Consider the following 12,573-nt stretch of genomic DNA (forward strand, 5'->3'; position numbering starts at 1 on the left):
ACACAATCCCATGTTTGGGATGGTTTAACTTTCCTAGGGTTGCCTACAACATGCTTTCATGATCCTCCAGTCAGGTGGCTGTGCAGAAACAGTTCTCAAGAACAAGTCCCCACCTTCAGTGCTTTATGTAGCACTATACCACCACAAATCAACATAAATGTGACAACAAAGCAAGGTAAGTGGAAAAGTCTATTCTGGTTAAATAAAAGCTCCATGATAACATACACCTTATTCTCACAGCACATCCCAGAATTTTAAGATAAATACTAAATTTTCCCCTTATCTTTTCAGTCTCTCGTTGCCTATAGAGCTTTGTCAACATGATCTTTAAGGCATATTTGCATTTGCTTCAATTGGGTTAGAAATTTACATACATCTTTGTAGCATTAGATCCTTAAAAGGGATATTTGTTGGAAAACATTATTTAATATATATGTGAGCATGTAGCAAGCCTTAATTAACTTCCTGCCAATTAACTCTCAGAAACACCTTACATTCTCACAGTGTCATATTCTCCTGTCTCCATTCTAACAAGAAGAAAACAAAATTAAACAAAATATAACACAAAAGACAAAAAAAAAAAAATCAAGTCTCTCCTAGATTAGAACTTTTACACTTTCAGCTTGATTGAAGATGGTACAGACAATACAACACGGGTCTTGCACTTCACCTATACAGAAGGAACCCATTCATTTCTTTTGGGCACAAACCATCCCCATCAATTCCTTGGACAGCATTTTGCCCAGCAGGCAGAAAAGATGGCTCCTGATGTATGTAAATGTATCTACGTCTTTGGGGCTCCTCTTGCACCCACCCATTCACAAGTAAATTACCAAGCAGCAGGATATAACTCTGAATAGCTTTGCTTTTGCTGATATAACTTCGACCCTTGATGATAGTTAATGTCAGGGTTGTTTTTTTTTTTTTTTTTGCATTCAATTAATTTAACGGTCCAGATTTTTAATTTGCATTTCATTTAACATTTCAGATTTTTAATTTGCCAGATATTGTTTATCAAGTATTCATTTCAGCGCCTTTCACTGTATATACAGTGCATACTCCTCAGTAATTAGTGTGCAGTAAATTAATTCTCTCCTTGTTCCTTCATCAGATATTGGATTAAGAAACTTCCAGTGTACCAACATAGTGAGTTAGATTAGGAATTTCCCATCCATAATACCTTTGTTTAATATTTGTCTTATGTATGTTATGCTGCCTTAATACTTTACAAGATAAGAAATGTTATAGTTAGAAGCAGAAACCTCCAATTAATTTGAGCCATATTTGTTTGAAATTAGACTCAAATCTGCTCACAGCTTCTGCATTTTCTGCTCCTTTAGACATTCCTACATTTTCCTTAAGAAAAAATAGCCGATTTATTTATAACAAAGGGCATTTAAATCACCTGATGCTTTTTCAACAACTGCCATGAGCATTAAATCAGATCCAAAGTACACAACCAGTTACACATCTGCCCTCTGTGTTATGTCAATAGGGGCCAATGACCAGCAAAGGTGTCCTCTTACAAATGCAAGGAAAGTAATACAAGCTCAATAGAAGGGCAGCACCACCACAGTCCACTGAAATTATGCATGTTTCGCAAACATTTTCACAGTTCAATTCACCTTTTCCACATCAACCAAGACACACTGCATGCAGACCGTTGTTCCTAGATCAGTCCAAACTGAGGTGTACACCCTTGCTCAGTGATTAAGACTCTTCTTCACAAACTATAGTCAACTATCTCAGATAATCCAGTAAAACTCACCCAATGCCATGGTTCTGATATTCCTGTCCAACTGCTCAAAATGCTAGAAAATAAAAGTGACATTTTTTTTGTCTATTCAGATAGAATTGAAAATTTAATACGTTGAACACATTTATTCTTTTTGTTTCAAGCAAAAAATCTCTGCCACCTTCCTTAACAGTGCGTAGTACTTGCAAAGAGCAAAAACGAGTCTGAAGACTAAGTCATTCATTCCCAAAGGTTATTCTAACTGAGGCTTATAGGAATTAAGCAAACTGAGCTTGGACACCAAATCATTCTAACCACCCTAATTTTTTGTCCCTGCTATTTCTTGATGTCTGTCTTACTAACTTACTTCATTGATTAATAGAAAATCTCTTCTCATTTCCTGGCTAAGTTTGCTCAGAGCACTGCAAGCTCAGTTGTTTTTAATCATCCTTTAAAAAAAATAAAATACTATTGAATGTAAGTAGTACATTCACACAAAACTGAGCATGTTTCTACTGCACACAGTGCCATCCCTTAAGGGACAAGACTTTTTTCCTTTTTTATTTTTAAATAGGATTAATGTAAATAAAATACTTAAACCATGGCAAGCTATAGGGCTGATTGCAAAGACAGATAAAGATTTGGCTCACTTCCACAACAAAGAAGTCACCTTCACATCAAAATATTTGACATATGAAAGTGCATTACTCCAAGTAGCAACATGAAATAGGTTTCCTTTTTCATACCTGATGGCAACTACTTTAAGCCCAATGCTACATGCAACAACAACAAAATAGTAATAATAACAAAAGCCACACAAGCTGTTAATAAATTTGTGCTAGATGCAGTATGTGTAGCATCAGTCGGTCAGAAGTACTGTGAGCCTAATCATTGATCAGAGCATGGCTCTGCCCAATTCAGCCGATTATCCCCTCTTTTACATGGGGATAATCAACTGAAATTAGACTTCAGAGTAACTTCCTTCATACCTCTGGACCAACCAGACAGTGGAAGCTGTTTCTACTGTCCAAGTACCAAGTTGATAACAGATTGTATTTCAAATTAGCTAAAAAGTTGTCTACTGGCATAGACTTCCCCAAAAGGTAAAGACCTCTTTGCTCTGCATACCTTCCAAAGGTTGCTAAGTCTGTCTACATTCTGGTGCTCTGGAAGAACTGGGAGAAGGACAACATCCATTAACTTCAGTGAAATATCATTCTACCAGGCTCTGGGCCACCAGAAGATGCTATATGCTTCCTATGAAGGCATGAGATGCAGAACAGCACTGCACTGGGTGATACGAATCTTTCAGGAGCAGAAACATAAGAACTTCTTGGGAGCAGCATTCATACCTGTTAAGTTTTAACACCACGTACAGAACAACAACAAGAAATCACCCAGTGGCATCTGAAATATTCAGATGCTCTTCTCCATCCTTCACCTGTCACTACTCACCAGCTTCAGACACTGGAGAAGGTTCAGCGTTCAGCTGGGGCTCATAACAGCTGTACCAGCACAATGAATTCTGCAGAAGTCCCTTCAACTCCCATAGCATGAAACAGGGTCAGCATCACAAATACTGACCTTCTGGGGTTTTAAAAGAGGGGAGGCAGCTGAAACACAAGTAGATTCTAAAGAGCAAGTGTCATGATTGTCCCAGGTTAACTTACATAGGGATGTTGAGGGGGGGGTATTGCTATGTGTTTGCGAGGAAGAGAACACACCTGGTCCCAGCCCCACCAGCACTGCCTGGGATTTTGCCCATACCCCTGACTGGATGGCAGGGCAGGGGCTTTGCCTCCGTCCCTGACAGCTATCCGCCAATGGTCCCAAAGAAGGCATGATTTACCCCAAAGCTCTGTATTAAATTCAACAAAAGAAAACTAAACATCAGTATAGCAAAGGACTTCCTAAGCTGAAGCCACTGAACAAAAGCAGGCCTCTAAGTCTGGGACAAGCTGATAGGAATATTTGGGCCCGTCAGTTCAAGTAACGCCTACAAGAAAATCAATTATCTTACTGAAGTGCAAAGAGTGCTGTGAAAACCTTAATATTGTATTTCTCTTTTGGCTGCAAGTCTTATTATGAAATATTTTTATATACTGTTGCATTTTACTTAGAAAATTTAGTGTTCTTTTAGTCTAAAACCTTCAGCTTATTCGGTAAATAGCGTATCAGGATAAAGAGTCAGTGAGTATGCCAAGGGAAAGTATATCTTTTGAATTAAAGGATCGAAAACTCAGTCAGGCAGAATACTGGTTGCTCTCAAGAACATTATGGGAACTAATGAAAGAACCTGATTTCCTGCCTTATACAATTAAGTAATCAGCTGCCTTTGGTTACCCCTAACAACTTGCACAGACAAGGGGATTACTAAGCAAACAGACTGCAGCATTTCAGAATACACAGTCAACAGGAATGCTGAAATGACATGCATTCCCAGGGGAGTCACTACCTTTTCAATTTTAAGAGAAGGAAGCAGGATTATTGAAAATCTGAGAGTTGGCAGACCTTTACAGAAGTGCTCTGGCTGATGTAATGTGTGCTATCAAAGCTAAGTACAAAAATAACCCTTGCCATCTGAAGAACGCTCTCCTTACTACCTACTCTCTAAGATACAGTGAATTCCTAATCTGGTTCAAATGAAGGGATGCTTAGATACAGTATAAAACTATCTTGTTATGACCAGAAAAGGTTCGTACTTTCAATAAGCAGCATAATGTTGTGGCATACCACAGTGAAAAAATAATAAGTTAAATGAATGCCCTAGCTTCAACTATGGATAGCCTTTTTATTTCTGAAAAATAAGGAAAATATTTCTTAGACTCTTCAGAGTGACTGAGCAGTTTGCACAAGTAGAAGATTAACAGAGGACATCCCCCCACCCCAGGCACCTGTTGAGGATGTGCTTTTCAGAAGCACTCTGTATCACTGGAAATTTATTAGAGATTTGTGACTCCAGCAGAATCAGTGCTTAGGACATTTGGGAATCCAGCCCTAAATCAACACTCTGAGGAGCAGTGGAAAAAATACAGCTTAGCTTTCTCACAGCAGGGGAGCAGTATTTGGGGCTTCTTTATGTTAATAGACTTTTCTGCCTACTCCTCAGCTAATTGGTACTGCTGGTAGCAGGACTGCCAGTACCATAACACTCCGCAGTACTCTCCTAATCACCCCGCAACCCTCTTGGGAGGGCAAGGGAAACTTCTGCTACTTTTCCAGGAGGTCACTCAAACCTGTCCAAATAAAACTTTGGAAGTGTGCCAGGGAAAGGAGGTAACAAAGACATTTATAGTTTGAGGAGAACAAAAAGGTAATGGGAGAAAGAACATGAGCCATATTCTTGTTCTAGAGTGACTGAACGCACAGTGTAAAGAAAAATTCAAATGATACACTTGTCACTTGAAACTGCCGAATGGAGCACCAGAAGTGCTGAACGAATAGTGCTTCAGAAATAAGGTAAATATTCACTCTGACTTGCTATTATCAGCTGAGGCACCAGAGACATTAAATAAACATCTGTGCAGTACTGGAAATACTTCCAAAAGCGTAAGATAAAAACATCAGCACTGCCAAAAGATAGAGTGGAAAAAAAATATTGTCACTGAGAGACATGGAAAGTGAAATCCACTGTAAAGTACGTTGCCTCTCCTGGATAATAACAATGTAATTCTCCCATACCATCTGTCTCCACCATGCCCAACCACAGGGTGATCTGGTTATAGGGAAACGTTTGCTAACAACAGCAGCTGGCTGCTTTTTGGTGGTTTACTTCCTGCTCCTACAACAGCAGCTTCACAGGAGTCAGGTGTATCTGCAGAGTCAGGTACAGTAATAATCTTACTTGGCTAGTGGTGTTAAATTCAATTCATTAACTGGGCTACAATTATTCAGTTAACATACTTGAAGCTATCCTGAAACACCATCAATTTCTTTATAACTATCAGTCATCCTGGCACTTCATTCTGGATGGAACTACATCTGGTTCTAAAATTTCTGATTATTTAACTTGTTTCCTTCCCCCAATGCCCTCAGGTGTTAAGATCTGGGCAGTGTGGAACCGTGAGCTGCTCGGCAGGTGGGATTTATAAAGAGGATTAGAAATCTGACATCAGAGATAGGATTAACCATCAAAATACAGCCTAAGATCTTTCTGTTGTGCTGTTGGAACAGATTTAGTTGCAAAAGGATCCTGTTCCAATTCCAGACAGAAGTAGTGAACAGGCCACTTAAATTTTCTTGTAATCTGATGTGTAAGGTCAGCCACACTTGCTCTATTGAAGAAAACCAGGAGAGCAACCTTCATAAGATACTATAGTGCTTCCACCCAGCTCAGAACCAAATCCCAAACCAGCCTCAAACTCTAATCTGGCCAGAGCATCACATAGAAACCAAACTAGCCATAGTGTTGCCTGACTTGGAGTACAAGCAACTTTGTTGGTACAATAAACCTGCTCCTCAACTTTTATCAAGCACAGCTGGGGATACAGCATCACCCAGCCTTCACATCACTTTTAGTACACACTGCTGGCTGATTTCCCAGCACATTAGAAATCTGACACTTCACCATGCATAGCTCCTTCTCTCCCTAGACATATTTTTGTCCCACCTATCAATCTCCCTCATTCCACGCTGCCCCTTCAACCTCCTAAAAGCATGAGCTATGGAGCCAGCAGCCAGGACTGATCTGACCAGGTCTGGGTTTTTGAACACTGTTTTTAGAAAGAGATCATTTTCTGCTGTTTAAAACAAAAATAAAATCAGACTACATCTAAATCCATGCCTTAAATTCTCTCCCTTCCCAGTTTACTGCTGCTTTCAGTCACTGTTGTCCATACCACCGTCTTTCCCATCACTTATGACCATTCTGTCATCATAAGTATGGGGATCTCACCAATATCAGAGGGTCATCTTGGATTCAGAGCTTCCTTTGGAGTTGTACAACCACATTACTAACAATTTCTGCAGTTCTGCATAACATCAGTATCTTAAACCAACCTTTATCTCAGATATCATTTCCTGCCACTATTCTCTGGCTACAATAGCACACAATGTTCTGTTGCTATCCCATTATTGGGCAGAAAGCATTTCTTAGCTTCTCTTTTACTGTGTGACCCATTTCTCCATTGGTTTGCCTTGTCTATTACAAAGACAAACATATCTTTCTTGCCAAGGTCTTTCACTGCTTATCCTTGACCCCCTCTTCTGCACAGTTATCCCAGTATACCAGCCTGCAACATCTGTTTACATTTACACTAAAATACCTTCACGATTTCAACTGTGCTACCTTTGTGTTCAGCAAGTTTCTTGCAAGGAGCTGTGAACCTATTTGCTCATTGCTGTTCTTTCCCAACAACCTCACCAAAAACCACAAGTTTTGACAACTCACATTTTGTGGCCACTGCTTTTCGTGCTGGTCAGTAATAGCCCTGTGCTCTTACACCTTTTTCTATCCATTTCTGGTACTTCTCTAAAGTAGTAAGTTCTTTGAAGCAGCAATTGGTGCTTTATCCCATGTTTGTCTAACATAGCAATCCAGCCTTCTGCTGAGGTACTACAAATAATGAGCACCTGCAGTTTTCATCATCACAAAATACTATTGATGAAGAACTTCCATAGTTCCAGGAAGAAGACGACGTCACTTCTGGATGTATAAACAGTGTGGATTTTTTAATTATTATAGTGTGTCATTTTTTTTTTTATTCTTGGGAGACCCATGTGCTCCTAACATGTATTATTTTATGTTCCCTCTTGAAGAGTTTATTACTGACATCACAGCATCAAGTAAATCTATCTTCCTATGCGTATTGATAAAGAAAAGAAATAAAATTCTTGTGAAAGAGGGAGGCCTCATATTGTTTGTCTATTGTTTTCATCTGCTACATCACCAATTAGAAACTTTACCACAGAACATATAGCAATAGGGAATCTAGATTTTTAGAAGAGGTGGTTGGGCAGCAAACCAAGGAAGACAAGCAATCTAAGCAAGCTCCAGCATGGGAGAAATAAAGCAAAGGAGGAAAGGATTTTAGACTTCACAAGGAGTCCAATTCTGAGACAAATTTCAGATACTGAAGTTAAAAGAATTTTCCACAAGATGCTAAAACAACGATAATCTGTTTATCCTTGAGATACCTGAGACTGCTTTTAGAGTATTAAATAAGTCTATAGAAATCGAGCATGGGAGAGGATGAAAAGGGAGGAATGAATGACTTCAAATGCACACTGCGCAGTGGTAACAGCAGATTAGAAACTCTTCAGCCCCTGTAGTAAAAACACGGCAGCAAGATCTGCAGGTGTCTAGAAGGATAACTGTGATATTTGGTTATTTATAATACTAGCCCTTTTTATTAGGATAAAGTATTTTTTATTGTAGAATTGAAATCTAAGTGTCATATGCAAAATGAAGCCTCCCTTCCCTAACCAGCATTACTCCCATACATCTAGTACTGATCTGCTGTGAGATTTACAGAACTGCTGGGTTATTGCTCAGCTCAACACATCTCTCGTATAGACAAACAAAGCTGAAGATGATGGATTGGTTGTACGCAATTCATTTGACAAGCATCAGAAAGTGGAGAGCAGGGAGGAGGAAAAAAAACCTTTACTGAAGCCACCTAACCTGAGTTAATGAAATTATATTTAACTAAGGGTGTGTATTTAGACTCGATCTTACCTTGGTGACTTAGCCATTAGTAGGAATTCATTGTTTACCTCCATGATTCTTATCGGTACTTAGGCAGTGTTTGCACGTGATTTTCAACTGATTGCTCAACATGCTCTGTGTTAAACTGTTTTGAAATAAATGAAAACACAGCAAGATCACAGAGAGCTAATCTCAATTATCTAATCTGCTTAAAACTGCATGGTTTCTTTTCTTATTGAGGCAACACTACGGCTTCCTCTATGGGCAGAACTGTACTTACTGATGCCAAACCAGACATCTGTTTCTTCTTTTGCAGGAATAAAACTTTGCTACCAGTGATATGGAAACAGTTGTTATACCAAATTACATTTCTTAGGTCATTTGAGGATCACTCCTCAAGAGGTAGTAATCCCCTAGAATGATTATGGACTCCTGTTGACATCCATGATAACTGTGGGCATTTGATTTACATAGATTCCCATCCCCAAAAAAAACAAAACACTGTGACAACCTGATCGTAGGATAAATGAGCTTCATACATCTCAGGAAGCTGGATAGCTCCTAGACGTCTTTACAGATTAAAGGAAAAAACCTCAGTATTCCAACTCAGAGACTACTTCCTGCTGATTCCAGTGCACAGACCCTGTCCAACAACTCATAAAAAGAGCAGAAGAACAAATGAGTTCCTATAAAATTACAAGGCCAATGGGCAGCCTATAAAAACACTGGATTAAAGAAAAGTTACAAGCAGGGTTTTTTTGTGTATTTTCATGCATTTAAATTGACCAGAGAAAGAGCAGTCAGAGCACTCTCACTCAGAATGAATGTGCTTTAGTCTTGTGCAACCATTCCTAAGATCTCAGCTGGAGTACTGCTGAGCTTCACAGCCTAACTCCCCAAGCAGCTTCAATTTTTAAGTCAAATTCTTTCAGAAACATTGTTAACAGCACTCAAGGAAAAATTAGCAGCTGAGGAGTGAATGCAGACTTCAGCAAGTTTGTACATTAGTCTACCAAGATCCAGTGTCTGTTGTTGTCTTAGACAAGTTTACTGTTGGGATACATCTTTCAAGCAGCTCTTCCCCCTCCCCTTACAGTTTGATCTTCCCCAGCATACTATTTACCATCCAGCATCCAATTGCCTCTACAATTAGACTCAGCCATGTTTTCTTTCAGGATCTGTGACTATCCATTGCTTCTCCAAGACTCAACACAAGTATCACACACAAAGGCAGAGCCACTGAGGGAATAATCAGCATTCAGCATAGAGACCCTGGAGAAGTCCATTAGAGCAGCAGGAGCTGGAGCAGCACTGGCATTTTCATTACAACACATGCTGGTGAGGAAGGGCCCGTCTCAAGATGGAGCAATTGAATGGCAAAAAGACTCCATAGGTTTGCTTAAGACTTCCTGAAGTCTCAGCACTCTCTGATGACCTTCCTTTTGAGACAGATCTTTATTATAGCTTTTTAGCCAGGAGTTCAAAAGGAGTTGCACTGACAAAATAAGAGAGATGATTCTACCCCCAGAGCACAGCTTGCCAGAGTGGTTCAGAATTATCTGGCAACCTTTTCTTCTTCCATACAACAACATGAATACTCAATCAAGAAGCAGAAACGAACATAAAGGTTCAGGGACAATCCCTGGCTAAGCACTGACATTTGCATGCTGTCAGAATTATTTGAACTTCTTGAATCTGCGAAGTGAGGTTGCCTTTTTTCCTAAGAACCACTACTGATTACGTTCCTTATGATATACTCAGATAAAGAAAATCCAAAATGCTGATTTCCCCTCCATCCCCCCATATGATACAATTCAGTAATAAGATAACTATATTCAAATAATAAGAGGGGGAAGAGGAAAGCAATACTGAAATGCATATGCATTTTCTCACATCCAACAGTAGCATGATTACAACTGACCTCCAGTTTTAACAGATTTAATTTTCAAAACTTCACCTCTCCTGAAAAACAAGAAAACATTGCAAGTCTGAACACTACATCAGGAGAGGTTTCTGCCATAAACACTTCTTAAAGCCATAGCTTCCATGGTTTATTTTGCAAGAACTGTCCAATGAGTACTACTAACTTGACCATATATAGTTAGAGTAAGACTAACCTTTTAACTGCTCAATTCTTCATGGAACCAACAGCACTTTAGCTTTATTGGCAAGTATCTGGCATCTTTGCATATAACTGATTAGAGCCATGGCTAAAACACAGGGAGTGGCCCATACTGCAATGTCTTAATTGGTACAGGTCAATAGCAACACATCAAATCCAGGCTGGCAACATAAGCATACAAAATATTAAGTGAAAGCCTCCTTGAGATTCCGAAACTAAGGAAAATTGAAGTATGCCTTCCCAATAGTCATAAGGTGAAAATATCTTAAAAGAAAAGGCTGTACCCCCCCACACTACATGCACACAGCAAAACAACTGTCTGATCTACAGCAGAAAAAAAAACAGTTTTGCTTAAAAAATGAAAAATAAGATTTGATCGGTTTGAAGACAATTTTGTTTTTGTTTTAACAGACATTAAACAACATCACCAGAGCCAAAACTGGGCATTCAGTTGTAATACATATGGAAAACAGCAAGATTTCCATAAGCACCCCAGTTCCTAGAATCTTGTAGTTATTTAAGAATCAAGTCTAAAAGTGGATGTATCTAACCAATATGGGCAAAGTAGTATTTTCAGCTCAGTTTCATTATTTTGAAACATCTGGCTCATGGCAGATAAACAGTTCAGGTTGGCCATAAGCACAGAGCTATTTTTCTGTCTGAGCACAGGCTCAGAGCATACTTCTCTGCCAGAAATACTTCCTGACTGATTTCTGGAGATACTCAACCATTATTTTCACACCGCACCACAACAGATCTTCGCACGAGGGTAGCAAAGGAGTGTGACAGTAACAGGAATCTTCCCTTACCAGCAGCAGAAGAGGAAGGCCATTTCCATAGCTTTTGTGGAACCTCTGAAGGAGCGTGCAGCCTCTGCTCTGCCTTTGATGAGTAAGCCAATATGCAACTTACTTCGGCAAAACCCAGATTTAGTTTTGACGTGCTGCTCATTCATTTCCCTTTCAGAACCGAGTGTGCATCTGCTCACACCCATTGACGGGCAGTCCTGTGTTTCACTCTGACAACCAGCAAAGCGATTCTGGGACTATTACCTCAACCAGATGAAGACTGACTTCTCTTCACCCAAATACACTGCAGCACAATTCTTCAGTTATTTCCTTGCAAATGAGCCTGACAAGCACTGCTTAATGTCCAAACTAACTTATACAAACAAGAGCACAAACAGAAATAAAACTAGAAATAACAAACTTAGCAGTTGTGAGGCTGCACAGACAATGCAATAGAAAAGATGAATTTATCATTAAAGAAAACCCTAAACAGCACATGTAACATGTATTCCACATGAACCAAAGACAACAGTTCCTTGGGCAGAAGGGCTGTACTGACACCAGCATGAATATACTCTTTCTTTCCTCCCCTCAATTCCAGAAAACATGTATTGTAAGGACCAGTCTCAGCTGGTGATGGGAAGATTCCCAGGTTCTATAGCTGAGTAATTATGCGACCTTGAGCAAAAAAATTCACTTAGTGCACAGTGTCTCCATTTACCTATTGTAGGATAGGTACATAATCACAACGCTTACCAACAACGCAGAAGGGTTGCAAGGCTTAATTAATTTTTAAACGCTTCAAGGTCCTCAGCTGCATAATGGCAATCTTTATTAATTAAGTTCTATTTATTGGCTATCACATCCCTTACTTATGTAAATACCAATCATTATCTTTATAGCAGCTCTACACGTTTTTTAATCCTTGAATTTTTTGCCACGTTGTAATCCAAAGACTAACATTTCTGATCTTCCAGAACTGGCTGATGGGGGAAGAGGGACAATGGCACATCGGAACTCGGCATAAAGGGGTCACATTTGCTCACCCACTGTAGTCCTTTTGCTCTGGCAGAGGTACACAGGAAGGCCACCATTTAAGAAGTGTGGTAAACTAATTCATCTGGAATCTGCGCAGAGCGAACAAGTTGGTATGGCTGTGTTTAGGAATTACATATTTTTTCTCCCCTCTTCCAATCCATAATGTGCTACACGGGCTCATTTTGCCATTTGCTCCTCACAAACAATAAATAGGATATCACCAGTCTGTTTAAACTCTGCAGTT

At 39.5% G+C, this 12,573-nt stretch overlaps 1 long non-coding RNA gene across 3 annotated transcripts in view; it reads right to left on the reverse strand.

Annotated features, from left to right (window-relative positions):
- Positions 1-11,441, reverse strand: part of LOC116217057 (uncharacterized) — a 112,910-nt gene extending 101,469 nt beyond the window's left edge. For all 3 annotated transcript variants that reach the window (XR_014885385.1, XR_014885383.1, XR_014885384.1), the window contains exon 1: positions 11,313-11,441. This is a non-coding gene — a long non-coding RNA (uncharacterized LOC116217057). The remainder of the gene's footprint in view (positions 1-11,312) is intronic.
- Between the last annotated feature and the right edge of the window lie 1,132 nt (positions 11,442-12,573).

Source organism: Meleagris gallopavo, chromosome 11, assembly GCF_905368555.1.
Source record: "Meleagris gallopavo chromosome 11, MGAL_WU_HG_1.1, whole genome shotgun sequence".
NCBI classification, from domain to species: domain Eukaryota; kingdom Metazoa; phylum Chordata; class Aves; order Galliformes; family Phasianidae; genus Meleagris; species Meleagris gallopavo.